This window comes from Harpia harpyja, chromosome 7 (genome assembly GCF_026419915.1).
Source record: "Harpia harpyja isolate bHarHar1 chromosome 7, bHarHar1 primary haplotype, whole genome shotgun sequence".
In the NCBI taxonomy this organism is placed as follows: domain Eukaryota; kingdom Metazoa; phylum Chordata; class Aves; order Accipitriformes; family Accipitridae; genus Harpia; species Harpia harpyja.
In genome coordinates, this window is record NC_068946.1 from 19397033 (window position 1) to 19407417 (window position 10385).

The following is a 10385-nucleotide window of genomic DNA, read 5'->3' on the forward strand; positions in this document are numbered from 1 at the left end:
TCAGCTCTCACCCAAAAGTGAGTCTCTAAATGGACTCAAGGGCTGCAGAGATGGCTCATGGGAAAGGCTTGATTAACTCTGTGCCTGTTGGTAATTACAGGTAATAAGGCAGGTCAGTGCTGGCATCCTGATACCAGTGTTACCATCTAAACAAACACACAACCATTCAGGCATCTGAAGAATCAATATCATAAATATGATAAAATAAGAAAATGTCTTTCTAACTTCTGAGTGCCTGTAATTACCAATTAAAGCCTTGCAACTTATTATTAATTCCACTTATTGCTAACAGTGATGCTGCAAGTGTACAGTGGACCAAAGCAAGTGAAGGCAAGAAAACCCAAAAAAAGCCTAACTGAATTCAGGTTTTTTGCCCATAGAAACAGTTTTGTACTAGAGGTCATTTCAAGTGAATGTAATTTGACTACACTTTTTCCCCCCCCCAAATGTATTCCACAAAAAAAGTTCTCAACTATTCATATTGAAAGGCACATTTAAGAGTATTTTTAATCTGGCATTCAAAATCCTGACAGCGTTTTAAGCAACACTAGTAGCATGCCATTTAAAATTATCTAACCTAAAGGATTGTAAGTATTACCTATAAATCACTGCTGCTAATTTTGGCAAACTATGTGGAATACAAAATTATAGAAATTAATTTGTCATATTACAAAATGCATTTTATTCAAAGTCTTACACATAAATTTATTATATGCTGTAACAGGTAGCACTAGGTAATATGAAATGCTTACATTCAATATTTTGCTAAGTCTTATTCAGAAGCACAACCCGCTCTCTATACCCCGAAAAGCTTAACTTTACAGAACAACATGGAATGAAAGACCTTATTTACCACACTCTATCCCTTGATCTTTGGAATTAATCACATTATTAACTGTTCCCCAGCCCCCCAGAGAGTTCTGTTTGTTTTTTAATTACTCTCCTATGTTTGCCACCTTTCCCTTTACTACTCCAGGAAACATACATATTTTATCTCCCTAAACAACAAGAAATATACAGTGTCCTTCCTCCTGATTTGTGGGCTGCTTCATCATTTTCCTGGGGGAAATTTTCTTTATGGGATATCAAATCAGTAATGTCAGAAAAGATGGGCATGGGGTCAAAAAAACCTAACTTGCCACTTTCCTTCCAGACACACCTAGCCCCAACCCTAAATGCCAGGTCTGCTCTGGACTCCTGGCAACACAGACACTAACTCCCAGGTGTATTCTGAGCATGCTGACAGGCTGTGAAGAGCATCCTTAGGGCCAAACTCTGCCCTGACTGAATCAGTGCAAATCAAGAACACCACCGATACAAATCTGGAGGAGCTGACTCTCTTAATTCAGAATCTCCCTCCTATTCTTGTGGCTGTCTCCCTGCACCACATATTTTCTAATACAGGTGTGGGGGAGCACTGAAGGAGGGCAGGGTAATTCTGCAGGTCAGGAAGCAGCTTAGAGCCAGCACACCTGGCTTCATCTCTGATTCACTCCCACCCCAAGTTACAGGTTGACAAGCAGGATGGGACGTGAATGACTGAACACCCAGACCACTCCTTAAGCAAGCTCTACTCTCCTTTTCCTTTGCATATCATTCAACTCCACCCCTGCATCTCTCCTTTTTGAGCCCTTGGATTTTTTCCTCAGCCTTCTTGAACATTTTCTAATTGCTGAGGGAAGTAAAAGCTAGTACTGATTTCAGCATGACTCAAGGGAAACAGGCAAATGCCGAACCGCATGAACACGGTCTTGCTGCAAACAGGAGCGGCAGCCTGCCTGCCCACCACACCCTGCAACACAACCACCAAACAGCAGCTTGAGACACCTGAAAAGCACGTCAGGCACCAGCAGACAGGGATTTGTCACTGAGAGGCATCCTTCACATAAATATATAGCTGCTGTTAATCAAGCCATAGTCACAGTAGCTCAAATAAAGGTTAGCAGCTCTGCTTTCTGAGTGATACCACATGGCCAGAACAGGAATGGGTGCCCAAGCAATACCTTACCAGATCACAGGGAAGCAGCTGCAAGAATGGGACAGGGGCTTTAAAACTTTGTCCCACAATCGGCCAGGGGACAGTGGAATCACGTTAACATTAGCAAGTGTTGGATGTCGGCACTGGGAATCATTTCTTGCAGCATGCAGCCTCAGGTCCAGAGTCCAGACAAACTCCCCATGAGGGGATCAGAACCTGAACCCTCCTTAAAGAATTTTGATTGCACTTTCAGCCCATTTCACAGCAAACACAGAAAAGAGGTTTTTCTCACAGTCCCCCTCAGTCTCTGAGCTTTCCCAGAGGTTAAGGGGCTCCTTGTACTTAGGGTCTGGCACCTTGCACTTGCCCGCACTAGCATAACAAGTAACACAGATACCTTCTACAGAAATTGAGCAGAACAAAAAAAAAAAAAAAAAAAAAAAAAAAAGAGACACAGACTTAGCTCTACCTCAAACCCAGCCGGGGTTCCTCTGGGCACATCCTGGGCAACACCGTGGCTGAGCAATGTAGAGAAGCAGGCCAATTAATGCAGCTCTGCACTCACAGCCAGCAGATCTGGGTTTCTGGCCCAGCAGTAAAGCACCCGGGTAAATTTTTAAGGTCCACAGCACTTTCTACTGTTCATCTCTGGATCAAATTTGGACCAAGGCTGGAGTTTTCAAAAGCAGAACCCTAACTGTGTTCTGAACCTTTAGAATATTCCTATCCTATATTCTCATTTTGAGATATTTTCTAACTTTGTTCATCCAAGATCAGAACCTCAGGAAAAGTGGCAAGTTTTGCATGGTGAAGCAGCTCTTCTCACAGATAAATAAATGTATGTTCCCCAAAATAGAACTGACAGCTCCTAGTTTTAAAGCAGAAACCAGCCCCTAGCATTCTCTCCAGAAAATAAAGTGAAAACATAGGGTTAATTGAATCAATAGGTCTTATAATTAAATGCTGCCAAGTTAGCTGACATGATTGGACTGCTGGTTTTGTTTTGTATTTTTTTTAATGTTGTTTATCCAGAGGTTGCATACGCTTTAAATACAGCTGATTTTGCAAATGGCTATTGAAATTTAGTTTAAATCTGCCTCGGGGGACAAAATGACAAGTTTCACAAACAGAAAAGTTAAGTTTTCATAGGCTCATCTCACTGGAAGCTACTGCGATCTAACCGCACTGCGGTTAGTAGAAGTACTAACAGAAAACTCTTCCTGCTTCTTGCCAGGGGCTTGACCAACACGAGACAAGAAATATTTCTCAGATCCTCATACCCTTGAGTGAAAATTGTAAATGAAGGAGCAGAATTTGCCAGAGGGGCTAAATTCTACCTACAAATCCATAACTTAAGAATTCACAGGTATAAACTGATTATTTCCCTGAAGGGGAAAAGTACCCCAGATTTTCAATGAGAAAACAGCTGAAAGGGACATTGTCTTTTCCAGATGGTGCGAGTCAGGTGCAGATTCAATGAATTCAACAAAGTTATATTGATTTTCTCCACTTAACACTCACTCTTGCTTGTAACAGGGCCATTGTCTCCCTTATCCTATATGAGCATACAGATACATATATATATTTTATCTGGAAAATGGACACCATGTACTAAAATAAACAAATACTTATCACACCACAGAAAGTTAGAAAAACAACACTTTTAAAAAATGCTAAAAGAGAAACAGCATATTGTAACATTGGTCAAGCCTAGCCTATCAACGAGCACTAACCTGTCTCACGGATTACAGAAAACAAAGAGCTTTGATAAATCTTTATATTACCAAGGTTGCCCCAAGCCTCACCTTTTCACCATAATTCCTTTCAAACTGGCACCCTAACAAAGATGCAAGATACTGAGTACAAACACCAACACTCTGTTGTCTCATTATCATTTTGAATGATAGGCTCCCCGCCACCTCCCCAATCAAGACAAAAGAACAAAGATCAGTTTCATCTGCAAGACTGCTGTAGGGAAAAACAGTAGTGAGTGTAAAACCATAAGGAGCAACAGCATTAGCTCATCTTTTCTCCTTAATACAGCAGCAAACAATTAGTGTTAAAGTAAAATGGGTCAATCAAGACTTCAAATCTTCTTAACAGCTAGCACAGTCAACCCATGTGGCCACAGCAATCCAAATTAACCCCATGGATACATCAGTACTTTCCTCCAATATCCAGAAAGCAATTACAAATGTCACATTGAATCTCCTTCTAAAACACCTGCCTGTAGTTCAGTAGCATAACCTGTGATTAAACCTACCCATGAAACAAAAGCTTTTACCTCTACTGAGGCAGACTGCTGAAGAAACCACTTCTGTTTCCAGCACCAAACCTCTAAATCAGCTCCACCCTATGGAAGTCAGCCTTATGCTGTTTTTTCTTATTAGCTGTGATGCACTGCAGAACTGCTGCTAATAAGCACACCTGTACATGAAGCAAAGAATGGAAGAAAAAGCACCAGCCCTAAACATGTCAAGACCCACCCATACTCTCCCTTGGTGTACGCATGTGTGTTTAGGAAGGGGGTAAGCAATGTAGTGATTTCACAGAACATTGTTCATTTCCATGCTTTCTCTGGAGGCACTTGGCACCACCAGACATCATCAAGGGTTTTCCACCACTGAGCCCACATACCCTGAATTTACACTCTTTCCCTTTTCAGCAAAAATATTCCCTTTCCCCTTAAAAACATGCTTAACTTCTAAGCATGCTTAAGGCTTACTTTCAGGGGCAATTAAGCATGTGTTTAAACAACTGAATAAACCCAGATGGACCAAAACAAGCATCTCTGAGTCTTAGGGAACAATTCTACATGTCAGCACATGCATTTTATTTCTTCCTCAAGTACACACATGGACTTTAAGGTAGCACACAAACAAAATATCCAGATCATCAGATAATTCAGTTTAGAAGGAACCTTAGGAAGTCATCTAGTCCTAGGACCCCAGGATATTATACCTTTCCAAATTTCTGGCTGTTAATTCATTCATATGCATATTAACAGCAACACTCCCTGATCCCTTTCTAGGTAAGGCTTCAGTTCAGCTACAAATGTCCTGCAGGCAGGGGTGCCTCTTTGGGGAACCCCAATAAAGCCAAGGGGTGTTTTTTTTCTTTTGCTATGAGCCAGAGGTTATACCAGATCAGTTCTCAGCACAGTCAGTGCCTGTGCTACAGGCAAAAGATTTGTAAGGAACTCAGTCCTTTGAATTGACCCACAATTTATAGAGAAGCACTACTATCAGAGCTTTTTTTTTTTCTTCCCTTTCCTAAGTTAATTATTTGTCCCATCATGGCAGATCAGATTTCAGACCTCACAGATGCTGCAGGTGCACTACAAGTCCTGTCAGCACCTTCTGACTTTGTAGAGCTTGTAGTAATAAAGAGGTAACTTTCTGAAAGCCATCATCATAAAGTCCTCACAACCTAAATTCTTTTTGACTTCTCCCTCTTCCCACCCCTTTAAAAAAACAAACCTGTCTCCAACACATGTGTATGACATGCCACATTTGGGGGTGATAGCTGAAATAGTCCAGCAGTCTGCAATGGGCCTCACCCACAAATTTCTGTGTTTAGGTATTTCTATGATTTCCACAGCTCAGACAACTGTTAAGCGAGCACAGGGCCAGAGCCCACTCTGGTGTCACCACACATTGCAGATATTTCCTCTCATGAATCCAGGTATATGGTTTAGCAAACGGTAACTCACACGGAAAGCAGCATGACACAGGCTGAAAGGCAAGGTATGCTTCTGGAAAACCATCTAGCAACAAGGGAATTCTTAACCCACAGACTGCAGCAATTCATTTAGGGACTACCGTGATCGGATCACTCATGCCTAGGCACAGCACCTCAGGGGTCATTAAGTAATGACTTTTTCTTTGTTCTCAGAAGATATTTAAAGAGCACAGCTAAGTGGGTAATGACATAACATACCATAACAATTACATCAGATCTCTAAATCAAGGGTGTAAATGCCGCTTTATGTAACAAACTGCATTAGAAGCACAATGAACTGCCCTCCATGCTCAAAGTGTGCTAAAATTCTCCACAGAAGAACAGCAACTTTTTATTCTCAGGATGACAGCTCTTTGGCTTCTCTCAAACACCCACAGGCAATGTGCAATATGGGTGCAACAAATTGTGAAGTTCCATTAACCAAATCCTGTCCCTTGGGTAAAAGACAAGAGGAGATAGAACTTACACCACTGCACCTCACTGCGGAAATCGCCCCTCTTCCCAGAGCCCTGCTGCACCAGGGCTCACCTGCGTGTTTCATTTCCATGCTGAACAGTCTCAAGAACCTGGGGTTATTTTCAGTGTGTTAGTTTAGCTCATCTGTAAACACCTGAGCTCCAGGAGACTGGTACCACATTAAGATCAGGGTCTTGCCCACTGCTGAGTGCATCACTGGTGTTTTGCAAATGGGTGAAATGAAATATGCAGGGAGGAACTCAGTGGTTCCTAGACCTAGGTGCTACAAGGGTAAGTCTGGGCTCCATTTTACATATCACACTTTCAGAACATTAGCAGCAGAAACATACACCCACCCACAAACTTAACTAGACTGTCTCTTTGCTAACTGAGGAGTGTTTTTAGCACACACAGGGAAGGTGCCCATTCTCTCATTGTTGGTGAATCACTTCTTAGTGATCTATGAAGTAATAGCAGGGGTAACTTCACTAGGTAATGCTCTCTCAGCACATTCTCTCCCTCTTCCCAGCAAGGGCTGAGATGCTGTGATCACGTCATCCAGTCGGGAGGGAAGCGAGAGAAGCTATAGAAAATAAATACATCCTGCAGCTGAGCCTCTTCTTGGGTGCATCAGCTATGAGATCTGTAGTCTAGACATCCCTGCAAGTCTAAACCAGCACAGGTGAAAAGAAATAGGTTCTTTCCCAGGGAGAAAACAAAGGTTTGGGGAGGAAATGGGAAGAAACAGAACAGAAAGGATATGTGCTTCAGTCTTGCAAGGAAGAACCCTTCTGAAAAACAAAGGGACAGGTTTTCTGAATGGCAAGCGGCACAAACACTGGACAGCAAATGATTTTTTTGAGAAAAGATGGAGTAAGATTTACTGACACAACCACAAAGACATGACAAATTACGAAAAGGGATGCTAGAGACCTAGAATAAGTAAGACTTACAAAATACGTACATATACGTCCCATTCTACTGCATGATTTTATGTTAATGACCACTTATGTGTGAAAGCCTGCTACTTTATATCAGGAAGAAGCCTACATGAAAATCCACCAACAAAGTGGAGAATACCTTTATTCAGAGGAAAATTGAAAGTTCCTGCTTAGCATGGGGAAATAAACGATGTCAGTATCTTACATACAGAAAGCAACTCTCACGGCATGCAGCACACCCCCTTCTTTCCCAAAGGTGTTTCATAAAGCACATCTTATTCAAACGGCAAGCCGTAATTAGTGTCTCAAACATACGCAACAAATTGAGGCAAGCAGTCTTTATTTGGTAGATCATATTCGGCGCAACATTACGCCACCGCAGAGCTGCATATGCTCACGGCTTGTACCTGCAGCACTTCAAGCGAGTCACATTTTGCATAATTTTCTTACATAAAAAGGCTTTGTTCTCCACCGCCTCACTGCGGTTACCAGCCTCCCCATGCACAGTTGTTTCCTCTCCACGGCTGAGCCTTTCAATACAGGGAATGATTTCTTTTTTTTTTTTTTCCTCCCCTCCCCGATGCAAATTAAAAGCGCTTACAACCATCGCACCCCCTCGTCTCACACAATGTTCTTTGTTCAGCCTTAGAGATCCTTTTAGAGGAGCTTAGGAGTGGGAGAAGGAAAGGACCGAAGGTTACATCCTTTAAAAGGTTTTACAGTCTAGAGATGCTCAAAAAACGCTTAAAGGCAGTTGGCGAAAGTCGACTGCCCCTACGAAGATAAAACAGGCGTTATCGGCCAGCCGCCCCCCTCCCTTTACCTCCGGCCACCGCTCCGGGAGGTCCGCAGGGGCGACCGGCTGCAAACTTCGGCCCGGGTCCGCCTTCTGTCAGAGTCCGCGCCCGGCTGAGGGAGCACGCGCGGGGCCCGGGCCGACGCGACGCGACCCAGCCCCGCGCCCCCAACGGTCCCCAACGGCTCCCAACGGCCGCGAGGCGACCGGCGCGCGGCCAGCCCCCCCGCTGCCAAAGGCCGTTTTGTCCTTTCTTCTCCTCGTCTTCCGACGGGCGCCCCCCGCTCCGGGCTGCGGAACCGCCGCCCCCCGCCCGCAGCGGGGCAGCGGCGAGGGGCTCGGGAGGGTCCTTACCTGAGCGCCGCGGCGGCTGCCAGCACCGGGACGCGCTGCCGCCGTGCCCGCCTCAGCCCGCCCCGCCGCTCTCGGGGCTGTCGCCGGGACGCGGCCGCCTGCGCGCCGCGAGCCCCCGGGACCCGCCCCCCTCCTCCGCCCCCGGCCCCGCCCCGGCGCCGCTCCCGCAGGGCCCCCGCGGCGGCGGTAGCGGCGGCCGGCCCCTCGCTGCCGCCCCGCCCCGCCCCGCGCCCTGCCCGCCGCCCGCAGCGGCCCCTGCATTGCGGAGGGGCCCCGCGGCCGCCCCGGTACCTGTGCGGGGCGCTCCCGTTCCCGAGACCCGCCGGGCGCGCAGTGCCGTCTGGCAAGGCGCTGGCTTAGGTGTTTTCATGGTGGCGTTCGTGCACAGCCGCTGAGGCACTCCGTGACAGCCGGCCCGGCCCCCGTCCTGGACCCAGCCTTCAGCCGAACGGGTGTCGTCCCGCCCTGCCCTGCCCTGCCCTGCCCGTGGTCGATCGTCCCCGCCGTCGTCGAAAAGCATCTCGAAAGTCCCTCGCCTGATTTCATTTGGGTCTTCCAATGGTGCAAGTCTCAGCTCAGTCCAATTTCTCCTTTTCCTCTGGAGAAAGAAAACCAGTAATGGTGAGACAGGTTAAAAAACGCTTTTACAGCGCCTCAGAAACTGCACTGCTGCCAGCTTACAAATTGTGCTCTTGTAGGGCCGAGCTCTCCAGCCGTTTCCTGGAATGCGGCAATAAAAGATATCCTATTACTTTGTCACTTACCAGCTTCTCAAACTGAACTTTCCTCCTCAGCCCCTCAGGGCTTCAACTGCTGTTTCCATATTCCGTAAAGCAGGCAAGGGCAAAGTCATCCCTCCTGCGATGCCACTGATGTGGTGGAGCTACAGCATTGCCTGACCTCACACTTTCTAGTCAGAAGCACTTTGTTTCAGTTCCCTTTGCTGGAGATGAAAGAGTAAAATGGTACTCTCTCACCTTTTCTATTTCCTAAACAAATTAGTCTAATGGGTTTGTTAAAAACAAATGTGAAAAAGCCAGTCTGTCAGAATCTTAACCAGCAATTCTGAGTATGTCATTTATGTATTAGCCTAATAAATGGGTTTGAAGCAGGTAGTATGTTTTGATCCAGTAAAGATAAATATTGCTATTCTTCTTTATATTTGGGTGCCCAGAACACACACCAACTGTAACCCATACTGCAGCACAAAAACTTTAAATGCTAATTTTAGTTTTGTTTCAATTTGCTGCACTAGTCTGAGTGAGTACTCTATCTATATTTTTTCCAAAGCCTCACTAATTTTAGGTACCCAGCTTGATTTCAAGCATGATTTTCAGGAGTACTGAGCACTCTTTTTCTTCATGGGTTTTAGCAGGTGATCTAGAATATTTCACATCTGTAATTTGGGCCTTACGTGTCTTAGACTGGGTGGTCAAAATGCAGGTTCAGGGAAGCCTAGGCCCTGCCATTGCTTCTGTTTCTTCAGCTGTGATACAGAGATGGCCATCCCTCAACAACTACTACATTGGATTATATAGCAGTCCCATGTTCATGTCAATAAAGCGACTTGGGGATGCCAAATTATTTTGTTAAGTATTTTTATGTACTTGTAAATCAGGAAATTTTCTTTTCCTTCAGAGGTCTGCGTCTTTGTCAAGGCCACAGACAGCTCTTCCAATCCCTTTCCTGAGCCCTCCTCAAGCTGTTTGGCAGAACTTCCCGCCACTGCTGCTTCCCTCTTCCAGCATTTCATCTGTAAATCAGCAGCATTTAGATGGAGCAGGATCTTGCCAAGAGGACAAAACCATCATGTTCCCCTCTGGTTACTCACTGTCTGTGATGTATATCTATCTGGAGGAGATGCTTCCAGAGGAAACGGCTTTGCTGCAGACAGGCTTTCTTCCAGACCACCAGGAGCAGACAGCCATTAAGTGCACAAGGAATGTGCAACAGTGTCCCCAGCACCCCGAAGATCAGCAGTGCCTTTCCCCTACTGTCTTCTCCTGTGCCTCCCCTTGGAGGCCTATGCGGCCATGCAAACACCTTGATGGAGCTCTCCCCCCAAGCAGAGGGACTTCGCCCTTCCTTTCACCACCTAGCTAATGCAAATGCAGGCTTA

General features: G+C 45.6%; 1 protein-coding gene across 5 annotated transcripts in view; it reads right to left on the bottom strand.

Moving 5' to 3' along the window:
- Positions 1-8310, bottom strand: part of MAP2 (microtubule associated protein 2) — a 239330-nt gene extending 231020 nt beyond the window's left edge. For 3 of the 5 annotated variants that reach the window (XM_052791910.1, XM_052791908.1, XM_052791906.1), the window contains exon 1: positions 8267-8308. The gene's annotated coding sequence lies outside the window, so the exon portion shown is untranslated. Of the gene's footprint in view, positions 1-8266 lie in introns of all 5 variants that reach the window. The other 2 variants (XM_052791918.1, XM_052791917.1) reach the window with 2 other exon arrangements.
- Between the last annotated feature and the right edge of the window lie 2075 nt (positions 8311-10385).